Below are 14,977 nucleotides of genomic sequence, written 5' to 3'. Positions count from 1 at the left end.
ATAGTAGATGCATTGCTGGTCATCTTCCAGAACTCGATAGACTCTGGAACGGTACCCATGGATTGGAGGGTAGCTAATGTTACCCCACTATTCAAAAAAGGTGGTAGAGAAAAAGCGGGGAATTATAGACCGGTAAGCCTGATATCGATAGTGGGGAAAATGCTAGAGTTTATTATAAAAGATGTAATAGCAGAGCACTTGGAAAGCAGTGACAGGATCGGACAAAGTCAACATGGATTTACAAAAGGTAAATCATGCTTGACTAATCTACTGGAATTTTTTGAGGATGTAACTGGTAAAATAGATAAGGGAGAACCAGTGGATGTGGTGTATTTAGACATTCAGAAAGCTTTCGATAAGGTCCCACATAAAAGATTAGCGTGCAAAATTAAGGCACATGGGATTGGGGGCAAGGTATTTGTTAGATCCGTGTGTTAATGGAGACACGGAATGCAGGAGTTGATTTAACAAGTGTTTACTGAACAAAGTCTGGCGGTGAACTAACAACACAAGACGCTACACAGGCTTATATACCCGAGTGGTCACTACTGGTACGACAGTATACAGGGGCTTCAAAAACATAGTTCCTCTTAAAGGTACATACACTACAATTCCTCCCCTTTTAGATAAATAGTACATAACATTTTAAGTAATCATTAAATAACATTTTTACAAGAACAATAATATACACATTTGCTGAAGTTAATCAATTACAAATTCAGTCTCTCTGGAGGCTTCCTGACTCGGCCCGGATAATGCCTCGGTGGTGTAGTAGGTTCTTTTGGCAAGGTCGATTCGGCTTCAATGCCAGTGTCGGGTTCATCTGGTTCCAGTATCACCGGATCGGAGGTAGATACTATGGGTATCTCTGCTTCATCACTAGGCGTATAGAGTTGTGGTGTAGGTTGTCCTTTTTCGGATGACTCTATGATCTGGTCAGCATGGCGCCTTATTATGCTTTCTCCAATGTCCACGGTATACATCAGCGGTCCTAGTCGTGTGCAAATAGTTCCAGGCTGCCATTTCTCGGTACGGTAGTCCCGGGCCAAAACTGGTTGACCTATCTGGAAGGTTCTAGTTGGCCTTTCATTCATGCTTTGAAATTGCCGGTTCTCTACGTCCCTTCTGACGTTTGGCTTGACCAAATCCAGCCGGCATCTTAGTCTTCTAATGAAAAACATCATGGCGGGGGTTTGGTTTGTAACCACATGTGTTGCATTCCTGTACGCAAACAAGAAGTTATCTACCTTATGTTGTAGATTTATGTCTTCATTACCCATGGCCTTTATGGCCTTCTTGAAGGTCTGGACAAACCTTTCAGCCAATCCATTGGTGGCGGGATGGTATGGGGCAGACGTGTAGTGCTTAACCCCATTGTTTTTTAAGAACTTCCTGAATTCTTCGGATACAAATTGCGGTCCATTATCAGAACAGATCTGTTCAGGCAGCTCATTCCTGGCGAATATGGTCCTTAATACTGTGATGGTTTTTTCTGTGGTGGTGGAGGACATCTTTATTACCTCTGGCCACTTGGAGTGTGCGTCCACCACGATTAAGAACATTGGCCTAGAAATTCAGTTGCGTGCGCCAGCCGTTAGCGCCTTAGGAGGAGTAGATCTCGAGCGCTAGGCGCTTAGCGCCCGGGCGCAGCGCGATCTGCGCCTCGCCCCAACTTCAGTAGACATTTAGCGACGGCGCAAAGTGTTTGCGCGCGCTCAGATGCGCGCGCAGCTTATGACATCATTTCATCGTGCAACGCCCTTTGTGCGCCCCAAACCGGAACTTCAGTCACGCCCGCCCAATGTGGGTGTGGCGGTGCTAAGAACTGTGAAGTGGAACGCAGCAGAGGCCCTGCGGGCCTCAGGGAGCGCTAATTAAAGGGCACTTACACTGAACTATAAAGGCCAGCCATTTTGCTGCAATGACTTTTGTGCAACGAATTTCTGGACAGAGACCAAGGAAGAGACCTTACTGATTTGGCCCAACATAGGAGAGGTATTTTTGGCTTCTGGCCAGAGCTTGGAAATTTGCCTCATTGTGATTTCATTGTTTGCAAGTATATTATGGGGGCTGCATGGGGTTCCAACCCTCAGTTCCAGCATTATGTGCGAAGGGCTCGCAGACGCTGTGTGAGAGGGGCAGCCATGCCTAGACGCAGAGGGGGCATCAGGCGTCGGCAACGTAGGCCTTACCCACTCAGGGAATACCGCCAGCAGGTGTCCTATCTCACCATGACTGCCGCGCAGTGTGTTAAGAGGCTGCACTTCATAAGGGAGGTGGTTGCAGAGATCTGCGTCCACAGCTGATGTGCAGGACGTCTCTGTCGGTGGAAGTGAAGGTCACGGAGGCTCTGAACTTCTATGCAAGCGGCTCCTTCCAAGCCGCTGCTGGGGACATAGCGAACATATCCCAGTTCGCCGTGCATCGCTGCATCCGGCAGGTCACCGATGCCCTTTTCACAAGGAGACACCAATTCACCTCCTTCCCCATGACCCTGGAGAGGCAGGAGCAGCGTGCAGTCGGATTTGCGAGGATCGCGGACTTCCCCATGGTGCAGGGCGCCATTGACTGCATGCATGTGGCTTTGCGGGCACCTATCGACAATGCCGAGGATTACCGCAACCGGAAGGGCTACCATTCCCTCAATGTACAGCTGGTGTGTGACCACAGGCAGCGCATCCTAGCTGTCAATGCCCGCTTTCCAGGCAGCAGCCACGATGCATTTATCCTGCGCCAGACTACTGTGGCTGACATGTTCCAGGCACAGCCTCCCCCAAGAGGATGGCTTATCGGGGACAAAGGCTATCCTTTGTGTACATGGCTCATGACCCCGCTCCGCGCGCCCAGGACCCCTGCTGAGGAGGCATACAACGAAAGCCATCAAGCCACAAGGAACATCATAGAGCAAACGATTGGCGTCCTCAAGCAACGGTTCCGCTGCCTGGATCGCTCCGGCGGATCTCTGCAGTATTCGCCGGATAGAGTGTCCCAGTTCGTCGTCGTTTGCTGCATGCTGCACAACCTGGCTATCCGCAGGACTCAGGCACTGCCACCTCACGTTGGACCACCACCTCAGGAGGACGAGCAGGAGGACCATGAGGAGGAGGAGGAGGAGGAGGAGGAGTACCAGCCCAGGAGGGAGCCACAAGGTCCAAGGGCCGTCCGTCGGTGGCTTATTGAACGACACTTCTAGGCCCCCTGTCAGGGAATGGCTTGTGGCACTGAAGGGACATGAATGCAGCCGCTCCGCAAGCCCTCAGCCGGTTAACGCAACAACCACTTGAAACATCACACATGGACAAGCTGAATAAAGAAAAAGCTTTATTGAACAAACTCAGGGCCCTTCCCACATGAAACCCAAAAACAGACAACACCCCCAAAAAAGTCAAAAACATATCTCACTCCCACAACCTGGGGAGGGATAACAAAACTTGTCCATCCAAATGGCCTTCATCCTCGGCCTTACCAAAAGAACCCCCCCCATAGACAACACAACCACCCCCATATAAAAAAACATTTGCCAACACACTCTACTTTGTGTGCCGAGAGGGCGAGTCCTTGTCCAGCCTTTTCCGGCCCCTGGCCGACCTGCTGCTCCGCCTCAACCTGGGCCCTGTGGGTGCTGCAAGGCTGGGGGAAGGCTCCTGAGGGGCACATTGCGTGACGGCAGATGCCCTTGGGGGTCGGCCTAGACGAGCTCTGGCCCTCGAGGGGCCGGCTGCTGACTGCTGCAACTGTGGCTGGGCAGCATCAGTCTCTCCAGCAGCTCGTGGCAGCTTCGCTGGGGGAGTGGCAGTGGCGGCTGCAGCAATGGCGGCAAGCTGGCTGATGCCAGGCACTCGCTGCTCGCCTGAGACACTGGCGCTCGGCCGGGCTGGCACTGCAGCAAGCGCAGCAATCTGCTGAAGGCCAGACTGCTGTGCTGATGCAGCACGGCGGGTGCCCTGTCGATGCCTGGCTGAGACAGCGAGTGTGGCAGCAGTGAGTGCCCGTAGTGCCCTGGTCTGTGCCCACATCAGACCAGCCAGTGACTGCACGGCACCACTGATCAACTGGCCACTCGCTGCCTGTGCTGCCCTGAAGTCGTCCCGACTCGCGTCCTGTGCTGCCCCGAATTGTTCGATACCCCTGGCCTGTGCTGCCCCGAGTTGTTCGAAACCCCTGGCCTGTGAGGCCCCGAAATCGGACACACTATGAGCCAGGGACTCGATGGCCTCAGGCAATCGTGCCACAACCCCCATGAACTCGGTGTGCCGGCGATCCGAGTCCGCGGACATTTGATCGAGGAGGCGCACCTCCTGGGCGAGGACCGTCTCCGGACTGGAGGCCGGACTCTCCCTCTGGGGAGAAGGCCGCCGACCTGGCCGACCCTTCCCGCGTGGCTGGACGCCACTGGGCCCAGCAACTACACTCCCCTGCAACACTTCCCCCCTCTGGGGAGAAGGCAGCCGAGCTGGCTGACCCTTCCCACGTGGCTCGACGCCACTGGGCAGAGGAGCTACACCGCCCTGCAACACTTCCCCCTGGCTCTCCTCCAGGGAAGACGTGTCCCCTCCATTGCCATCCCCTGGCGCGGATGAGGGTTCCCCCGATGGGCCGCCTTCCTCTTGCTCCTCCTCGTCCTCCTCTTCCGAGGGACTGGCACTGGCAGCTTCAGGTACCTCCTCCTCACCAGCTGAAAGCAGGAAGGCACAAGAGTAGCTTTAGAGTGAGGACAGGGCGTCAGCAAGGGAGGCATGAGTGGTGGCATTCAGCGCATTGGTCGGACAGTGGCAAAGGATGTAGATCTGAAGCGCAAGGGGAACGAGAGAGGTCCAAAAGGTCATGTCCTTACCATTGGGGCCCAGCACAGGGTCAGCATCTCCACATGCAACGGGGCCAATCAGCCGGCCACCCATGAGTCGACCCACGCGCTCCTCCAGGTCACTGAGCTGCTGGAACTGGGGACGGCCTCCCCCGGTGACAGTCCGGCTCTTCAGATTCTGGGCCAGCTTGGCCTGCAAGAGAAAGGACGGCCTCTAAGTACAGTGTGGTGCCCTGTTGTTGTGTGCACTGCCTCACATGGTCAAATAGCTTGGCCAGTGTGGTGCCCTGTTGTTGTGTGCACTGCCTCCCATGGTCGAATAGCTTGGCCAGTGCGGTACCCTGTTGTTGTGTGCACTGCCTCCCATGGTCGAATAGCTTGGCCAGTGCGGTGCCCTGTTGCTGTATGCACTGCCTCCCATGGTGGAATAGCTTGGCCAGTGTGTAAAGTGCAGAAAGTGCAATGGATGTTCATGCCAATGCCATAGCTGCTGGATGAGGGCTGGCCATTAGGGCTTTGAGGTCCCTTTGCCCATAATGTGAGGTGCATATGCAAGGATGAGGAGGACACTGGAAAGGGTACTCACCCTGACAATCCGAGTGAGGTCGTTAAACTTTTTCCGGCATTGGACACCAGTCCTGGGGACATCGCAGGTGGCTGTGACCCTCTGGGTGATATCCCTCCAGGCTCTCCTGTACACCCTGGTGGCAGGCTTCTTGCCACTGTCCGGGAACAAGATATGGCGTCTCCTCTCCAAAGCCCTAACCAGCACCTTTAAATCATGGGCAGAGAAGCGCTGCGCTCGCTCACGGGCCCTCTGCATCCTTCCTGGCGCTATTTCTCTCCAGCAGCAGTGTTTAGGCCTAGCTGGAGGGCTGCAGTATCCAGGGCGTGGCAGCAGACCAAGTCGACCCTTCCCCCTTTAAGAGCTGGCCGGCGCCAGGGCGTCTGCTGTCAATCAAGATATGACCGCACCTGCGCTGCGCCCGGCCTCGGCGGTATCAGTCTGCACCGCCGGCTTAGCGCCTAAAGATAGCCCTGCATCGCCAGTTTTAGCGCTCGAGCAAACTCCTTGGCCAAAGCTACTGAATTTCGGCGAAGTGGCCTCCACTTTCCGGCGGGCGCAAACTTTAGCGGCCGCCCGACTTTACCGCCCCAAAAGTGACTATACTGAATTTCTAGGCCATTGAGTCCATAAATGGACCAGCAAAGTCGATATGTACCCTTTGCCATGGAGATGAGGGCCACTCCCATGGATGTAGAGGGGCTTGTGGTGGGGCGTTTTGGACCTTCTGGCATCCTAGACAGCTCTTGGTCATTTCTTCGATGTCTCCATCGATACCTGGCCACCACACAAGCGCTCTGGCTAAGTTCTTCATTTTCACTCCACCCAGATGCCCCTCGTGAAGCTCCTTTAGCACTTTATCCTGGAGTTTGGGTGGAATCACCACTCTGGATCCACACATCAAGGTTCCTCGGCACACTGACAGCTGTTCTCTTCTTTGCGAGAATGCTGGCAACAGTGGTTCGCCATGTGCTGGCCATCCCTTCACCGTTAAATTGTAGACTCGTGAGAGAGTTGGGTCATTTCGCGTTTCCTTTTCAATAGTAGAATTTGTCACCGGTAGACATTCCACTATGGTCGAGTGGAATATCTCCACTGGGTCCACTGTAGGCGCCTCTTCCACCGTTGGCAATGGTAGGCGCGATAACCCGTCAGCATTCCCATGCTGTTTTGTTCCTTTGTATTCTATGTCATATTGGTGTGCCCCTAGGAAAAGGGACCACCTCTGTAGCCTTTGCGCTGTCACAATGGGAACGCCCTTTTTAGGGTTGAATATGGAGACGAGGGGTTGATGGTCAGTCAACAAGGTAAATTTTTGTCCGTGTAGGTAATGGTTGAATTTCTTCACCCCCCACACCAGGCTGAGTGCCTCCCTGTCGATCTGGGCATAGTTACGCTCAGCTGAGTTCAATGAGCGTGACACAAAAGCTATCGGCTGCTCTGAGCCATCAGGGAATCTATGCGATAATATCGCTCCCACGCCGTAAGGGGATGCATCGCACGCCAGTCTGATTGGCAGTGATGGGTTGTAATGAGCCAACACTTCCCTGGACGTGATCAAGCCTTTGCATTTATGGAAGGCACGTTTACAGTCTTCGCTCCATTTCCAAACTACTGTTTGTAGCAGTGCATTAAGCAGGCGCAGAACCGTCGACAAGTTTGGTAAAAATTTATGAGAGTAATTTACTAATCCCAGGAACGACCTTAATTGTGAGGCACTTTCAGGCGCTGGGGCCTTTACGACCGCTTCAATTTTTTCAGGTGACTTATGCAACCCTTCTTCGTTAATGACATGGCCACAATATGATATTTGTTTCTGGAAAAATTCGCACTTGGGGCGATTTGCTCGTAGGCCCCGTTCTCTCAGCCTCGTGAGCACCTGCTCCAAGTTGGCAAGGTGCTCGTTGTCGTTTTCTCCTGTTACAAGGATGTCGTCTAGGTAGCATTGAGTCCCCGGAATCCCTTGCAGGGCTTGCTCCATAGCTCTTTGCCAGATAGCCGGAGCTGATGCCACTCTGAAAACCAGTCGATTGGACTGGTACAGGCCTTTGTGTGTGTTTATCGTGAGATACTTTTTAGAGGCCTCCTCAACCTCCATCTGTAGATATGCCTGTGGTAAGTCAATTTTGGTGAAACGTTTCCCTCCGGATAGTGAGGCGAAAATATCTTCTATCCTCGGAAAAGGATACTGTACCATGTGCAGAACCGGGTTTACAGTCACCTTGAAGTCCCCACAGATGCAAACTTTTCTCTGTTCTTCAGATTTATCATTATTCAATGTTTTCTTCATGACCGGGACAATGGGTGTTGCCCACTCGCTCCAATCTACCTTGGATAACATGCCTGCTTTTTCCAAATTCTCCAGCTCTGCCTCGACGGCTGGACGAATTGCGTATGGCACCGGCCTTGCCTTAAAAAACTTGGGAATTGCCGCATCTTCCACTTTTATTGAGGCGGTGGCGCCTTTCAGGGTTCCTAGTTCCTGTTGTAACACTTTTTTGGCGTTAGCCAAGATTTCTGTTAATCGTCCAGGTATGACGTCATCATCGTTTTTTTTCTTACTGGTCACCGTCAGTGCCTGAATGGAGTGCCAGTCTAAACGTATCTTTCTAATCCATTCACGTCCCAACAACGGTGGACCAGCATCTTGCAGAACGTATAAATACAACTTCTGTATTTCCTTGCCATTGTATACAACAGGCACCCTTATTTTCCCTCTGGGGTATACTTTCTGCCCCGTACATGTCTTCAAGACAATGGATGTGTCTTTCAAAGGTATATGCGGAAATAGCCGCTCGGAATCCCATCGACTCATGACGGTCAGAGCTGATCCTGTATCTAGCTCCATTTTGACTGGGGACCCCGCTATTGTGAGGGTAACCCAAATGGTCTGGTAATCTTCTTTGGCAATGACATTATGTAATTTGAGACAGCTTAGTCTCTTGTTTCCGGAGTCGCTATCGCTCTTCTGGTCTGCGGAGCTACTGTCCGTCATCATTTGTGCCTTTCTGTACTTTTCCTTATTGACCTTTTTACTGTCAGCGGATTTCTTTCCAGATCTGCATACACGTGCAATGTGTCCCATCTTTCCGCATTGCCTGCATGCTTTGTCCTTGAACCAGCAGTCCTTCTGGTCATGGGTGGATCTGCCGCAACAATAACATCTCTCGAAACCCCGTGTCATTTCATGGGTGCCGAAGTCCTGTGGCTTTTGCTGTATCTCTGCAGCTCCTCTTGCTGCTGCTTCGTATGATACAGCCACACTGAAAGCCTTGTCCAGTGTCAAATCTTTCTCAGAAAGTAGTCTTTTCTGTGTTCCTTCGCTTAGGAGACCGCAGACGAATTTGTCTCGTAGAGAATCTGCCAGTCCTGCCCCGAATTGGCAGTGCTTTGACAGCTTTCGTAATTCGGTGAGGTAATCAGCGTTACTTTCATTCTTGTGCTGATTCCTCCTGAAGAATTTGAATCGTTCCGCTATCAGCAGCGGTGTTGGGTTTAAGTGCTCCTGTAGGGTATCAACAATCTCCTTAAAATTCTTGTCCATCGGTTTTGGCTGGAGTGATAAAGTTTCGTAACAGCCCGTATGTCCTTGCGCCCATCAGATTTAGAAGTACCGATGCCTTTTTATCATCCGCTACTTCATTCGCCTTGCAATATACCTCCACTCTTTCCACATATGTGGTCCAATCTTCTATAACACTATCGAAAGCAGTAATATTGCCAGTCTTCGGCATCTTGAAAATCTAAAATGGCGCTTCCCACGCTTTTTCTCCGTCCCCGATGGATCAAAATGGTGCCTCCCGCACTTTTCTTTATTCCCCGCCGAGTTAAGATGGTGCCTCTCACGCTTTCCCGCCGCTGCCGCCAACGCTGTTCTCCGCGGTTCCCGTTGCGACCTGCAGCTTTTCGCGGTATTTCTATTTTTTTTTATATATCGCTTCAATATTCTCTCCGTAATTGAAGAACCGTTCCCGTCGTGGAGCGGACCCTTTTTTGTTTAAATAGCGCTTCAATAGTTTCTCCGTTACTTGGAGAACCGCTCCCGTCGTGGAGCGGACCCTCTGGGACTTTCCCCTCCCTCTGCTTGGTCCGAACGCCGACCTGCTTCACAGCACCGGCCACGCCCTGAGTGCTCCACCCTTTCTCTCTCTTTCCTTCTGCTTCCCGACTCGCTGCCCGGCCCCGTTGCAGAGCCACCCGATCAAGCTCTAGCCCGCCACAGCCCAGGAAGGATCAGTGCACTACCTGCCACCAGCCCGTTTAGCTGGGGAAACCACAGACTGGAGACCAAGCCTGGCCCTCGTTTTTGAGTTTCTTCGAGTTATTTTTTTTTCTTGCTTCTGGCTTCGACCTTCGTCTGAGGAATCGATCCCCTTGAGGTGCTGCCGAATTGCAGGTAAGTTCGTTTGTAACTCGTCGCCACTGTTAGATCCGTGTGTTAATGGAGACACCGAATGCAGGTGTTGATTTAACAAGTGTTTACTGAACAAAGTCTGGAGGTGAACTAACAACACAAGACGCTACACAGGCTTATATACCCGAGTGGTCACTACTGGTACTACAGTATACAGGGGCTTCAAAAACATAGTTCCTCTTAAAGGTACATACACTACAGTATTGATTTGGATAGAGAACTGGTTGGCGGACAGAAAGCAAAGAGTTGGAATAAACGGGTCGTTTTCCGAGTGGCAGGCAGTGACTAGTGGGGTACTGCAAGGATCAGTCCTAGGACCCCAGCTGTTCACAATATATATTAATGATCTGGAGGAGGGAATTGGATGTAATATCTCCAAATTAGCAGACGACACAAAGCTGGGTGAGAGGGTAAGCTGTGAGAAGGATGTCGTGAAACTCCAGTGCGATTTGGACAGGTTGGGTGATTGGGCAGAAACATGGCAAATGCACTATAATGTGGATAAATGTGAGGTTATCCACTTTGGTGGCAAAAACAGGAAGGCAGATTATTATTTGAATGGCAATAGATTGAGAGAAGGGGAAGTGCAAAGAGACCTGGGTTTTATTGTGCACCAGTCGCTGAAGGTAAGCATGCAGGTGCAGCAGGTGGTTAAGAAGGCAAATGGTATGTTGGCCTTCGTAGCAAGAGTGTTCGAGTACAGGAACAAGGATGACTTGCTACAGTTGTACAGGGCCTTGGTGAGACCGCACCTTGAGTATTGTGTGCAGTTTTGGTCACCTTACCTGAGGAAGGACGTTCTTACCATGGAGGGAGTGCAGCGAAGATTCACCAGGCTGATACCTGGGATGGCAAGAATGACGTATGAGGAGAGATTGTGTCGATTGGGCTTATACTCACTGGAGTTTAGAAGATTGAGAGGGGATCTCATCGAAACCTATAAAATTCTGTCAGGTCTGGACAGACTAGATGCTGGAAGGATGTTTCTGATGGCCGGGGAGTCCAGAACCAGGGGTCATAGTCTAAGGATAAGGGGTAAGCCATTTAGGACTGAAATGAGGAGGAATTTCTTCACCCAGAGAGTGGTGAACCTGTGGAATTCTCTGCCACAGAGGGCCAGTTCATTAAATATATTCAAAAAAGAGTTGGATATATTTCTTGAGGCTAAAGGGATCAAGGGATATGGGGAGAAGGCAGGGACAGGGTACTGAAATTGGATGATCAGCCATGATCTCATTGAATGGCGGAGCAGGCTCGAAGGGCCGAATGGCCTACTCCTCCTCCTATCTTCTATGTTTCTATGTAAACACATTGGGTGCAATTTTCAACTGTGGCGGGGGAGGAAAACTGGCAGTTTCAAGCGGTCGCCCCACCTGAGATTCCTTTCCATTGAAGCCAATGGAAAGGAAAATGGATGGGCGTATAACAGGCAGCCGATCTGCTATGGCATGTTTTTCGACCCTGTCAAAGTTCAAAGTTACCTCATCATCCTGTCAGTAAATCTGCAACAATACAATTGGAAGCTTTAACTGCAGGTGTCACAGTGGCTACAGGATCAAACTTACCAACACTTCCCTTTGTGATGGTAAAAATGCTTTATGCTTAGATTCATTGACAATTTATCGAGTGCCACATTTGTGTATCAACAAGATGCAAAATCTGATATCTAGAACCATAGAATCACAGTCAATGTAAAGGAAAATGAGGCTGGGTGCATAATGGATGGCTGATGCACGACCACTCATTTTATGTGTCTGCAGATCTTAAAATTTACCCACATTGTATACATAAATTCAGCAAGTTCTTCGATCGCAATTTTATATTTTGAAGAAAAACAAAACTCGAGATATTACTATTGAATGTAAATAGCAATCTGGCACATTATCGTGCATCGGGATCTGTTGAAAACACATCATTTAATTTGACACAATATGCCGAAGGAATGATGTAACTTACTAAAGAGTTGAACTTTTTTCTCCAGATATCGATGAATGTGCAACCAACACATCAACATGTCAACAAATCTGCAACAATACAATTGGAAACTACACCTGCAGTTGCCATCCTGGCTTTAGCATCAACATGAACAACACTTCTCTTTGTGATGGTAGGAAATCTTCAAATATACGGATTCTCTGCAATTGATGATTTGAACATTATCCTCCAACTACCAGATCTCATTGCCCTGCACATTCTAGATGGTTTCAAGCAAAATCTTTTGTTCTTCTTAATTACGAAGCAATCAGGGATTCACTACAATTTTCTGTGTCCCTACGCAATAGGGATATATTGATTGCGGAATATATTAAAATTATTGTAGTAAATCAGTGAGTTACCATGAAATTTCAAGTACCTTTCACAGTTTCTAATCAATGGGCTGTGTTTTGCAGATAAGGACTCGCCATTGCTCAATGGCCCTGAATCTGTGGTCGGTGTGATGGTGTACTCTAAGAGTGCGTCGTCATACTGGCTTTGAAAATGACTGCAAGTTCAAGATTTCCTCATGTGCTATAAACAGAAGTTGTGATCTGTAAAGATCCGACTGTGCGTCAACTTCGCTGCACGTTTCACCTACCCATTCAAATCAACGTACGGGCAAAAAGTTGGGCTAATTGCCCACCTACTGTGCATTAATTACTCCGAATTTTTTTTTTGTTTGGTGCAATGAGGCGCAGGAGCCTGTTGCACAGCGTCAGGGGGAGGGGGCGGGGGCTAGTTGAGAAAATTGCATTAGTTTATGCTGCAGCCCATAACAATGAGGCACTGGTTCGTGTCTGAGTGGAAAACAACTTTGTAAGAAACTTTCATTTGTTTGAGCTTGAAAACAAGGACTTTTTTGTCAATGTCTTTGCTGCCTAAAAGACTTTTGTGGTTTCGGTTTAATTTCCAACTTCAATATTGATAGGATTTAATTCACTTTCATGATTTTCTCATGTTATCGGAGATTTAACTGCTCGATTTTAGATTGTGTCAATTGATCAAAAGTTGGTTAGTGTAATAGAGATGAAACAAATTTGCTAGGACTATAAGGCTGTAATTATAGGTTTGTGTGTTATAATCTAGGTTTGGGTATTAAATACTATTACAATGATCGCAATTAATTAATAAAATAACATTTCTGGCTGCTACATTATTAAAATGAGTTGTGGGCAAATCAGCAATCTCCTCTGTTTCCTGATTGGCCAAGAGCCAGGAAGTGAAAGGAGCCCCGCCCCGCGTGATCCCAGGTTCACATACGCACAATGGTGCGCCCCTGGGATCCGTGGGCCTCTATGTTACGCACAACTCTGCAGCGTTTGCAAGGACATTTTTGAAGGGGAGTTCAGCCACAAAAGAGCCTCCAATGCCTGGTCACTAAACCAGCATGCTCTCTCCCTGGGCCACGAGAATTGCACCTTCTTGCAGGCCCAGGTCACAAGCAGCAATGATCAGGGTGAGGCTGTGCAGTATGATTGAACCTCCCCTTTAAGTACTGGAAGGTGCCGGTCTGTCTGAGTACTAGGTAACTGACAGCACCTGAGCTTGAGTAGCGCTCTGAGGTAGCGCACCATTCCCCAATGTTAGTGCCTTAAGAGACGTGTGAAGCCCCTGGTGCTCCAATCACCTCTAGTGGAGCTGGAGACTAATTTTACAGTCGCCGGCGCTAATTTGCACCTCAGACCTACGTAGTTTGCTTTGTTTAGATATAAGGCCCTAGTTTCGGATTTAACTAAGTCACTTTCAAAGTCAATGGCCCAGAAATTCGGGTCAGAGGCTTCCCACGGGTGCAAGCCTCCGACCTGCACTTAGCCTGCATGCCGGCATTGAGCTGTGGGCCCGCATGGTATTCCAATCCTGGGCCTCCTCCAACCTCTGGCGCGCAGTGCTTGTGTATCCCAGGGGCGCAGTTAGTTCGAAGCATCCCCTGGGATCACGTGGACTATGGAGAGCCAATGGTAACAGGGAATGCTTCATTCATAAATTTGACAGGAAGAGCTGTCAAACCTATAAATACTATAAGCCCCAAAACATAACTGAAACTTCAAATACATTTTTAAAAAAACATCACATTTTTAAAATAACTATAAATTACATGAAATAACTATTTTAAACAATAATTTAAAATTTTGAAAAAAATTAATTACATTTTCTAACGGGGCTAAAAATAAACTTACCCGTCTTTAAAGTATTTAAAAACAATAAACCTGTAGAAAAAATGTTTTAATTTTAATTAATTCACCACTTACCTTGTTAAAAGCAGGCCTTGCACCTGCTTTTTACAAGCGTAACTGTTGGAGACTTACCCTCCCAGAGAAACCTGCAATAAAAACGAAGTTCGATGCGCACGCGCTGCCTCTCCAGCGCATGCGTTCCACCTGTCAACCCCTTCTTTTAAGGGAACGGAAGTTCCGGTTTCCCGTGCATGCGCAGTGCATGCATGAAACCGGCACTTTCATTAGGCCTACGTGTGAGTACCCAGCGCATACTCACGCATGGGGACCCGAATTTCTGGGCCATTATAAAATTCTACCATATTATGGTCACTCTTCCCTAAATTTAGTAAGGTTTTATAATGCTGATTTTAAATTTTAAAGAGAAACAACATGAATTATATTGCGCTTGAATGTCAAGAGGAATCTGACATTATACAGTGCATCATGATGTGTTAAAAACATATGAATTAGGTTGACAATGTACGGCCAAATGTCACTCAAACTGAGTGAGGAGTAATTGGACTTTTTTCTCCAGATATCGATGAATGCACAACCAACACATCAACCTGTCAACAAATCTGCAACAATACAATTGGAAACTACACCTGCAGTTGCCGTCCTGGCTTTAGCATCAACATGAACAACTCTTCTCTTTGTGATGGTAGGAATTCCTCAAATATACGGATTCTCTGCAATTGATGATTTGAAAATTATCCTCCAACTACCAGATCTCATTGCCCTGCACATTCTAGATGGTTTCAAGCAATATCTTTTGTTCTCCTTAATTACTAAGCAATCAGAGATTCACTACAATTTTCTGTGTCCCTACGCAATAGGGATATATTGATTGCAGAATATGTTAACAATGTTGTAGCAAATCAGTTAGTTACCATGAAATTTCAAGTACCTTTCACAGTTTCTAATCAATGGGTTGTGTTTTGCAGTTCCGGCCTTGCCATTACTCAATGGCCCTGCATTTGCGGTCGGTATGATGATGTACT

This window comes from Somniosus microcephalus, chromosome 6 (assembly GCF_052327205.1).
Source record: "Somniosus microcephalus isolate GS21.2 chromosome 6, FLI_Smic_1.0, whole genome shotgun sequence".
NCBI classification, from domain to species: Eukaryota; Metazoa; Chordata; class Chondrichthyes; order Squaliformes; family Somniosidae; genus Somniosus; species Somniosus microcephalus.
This window is presented reverse-complemented; position numbering follows the sequence as displayed.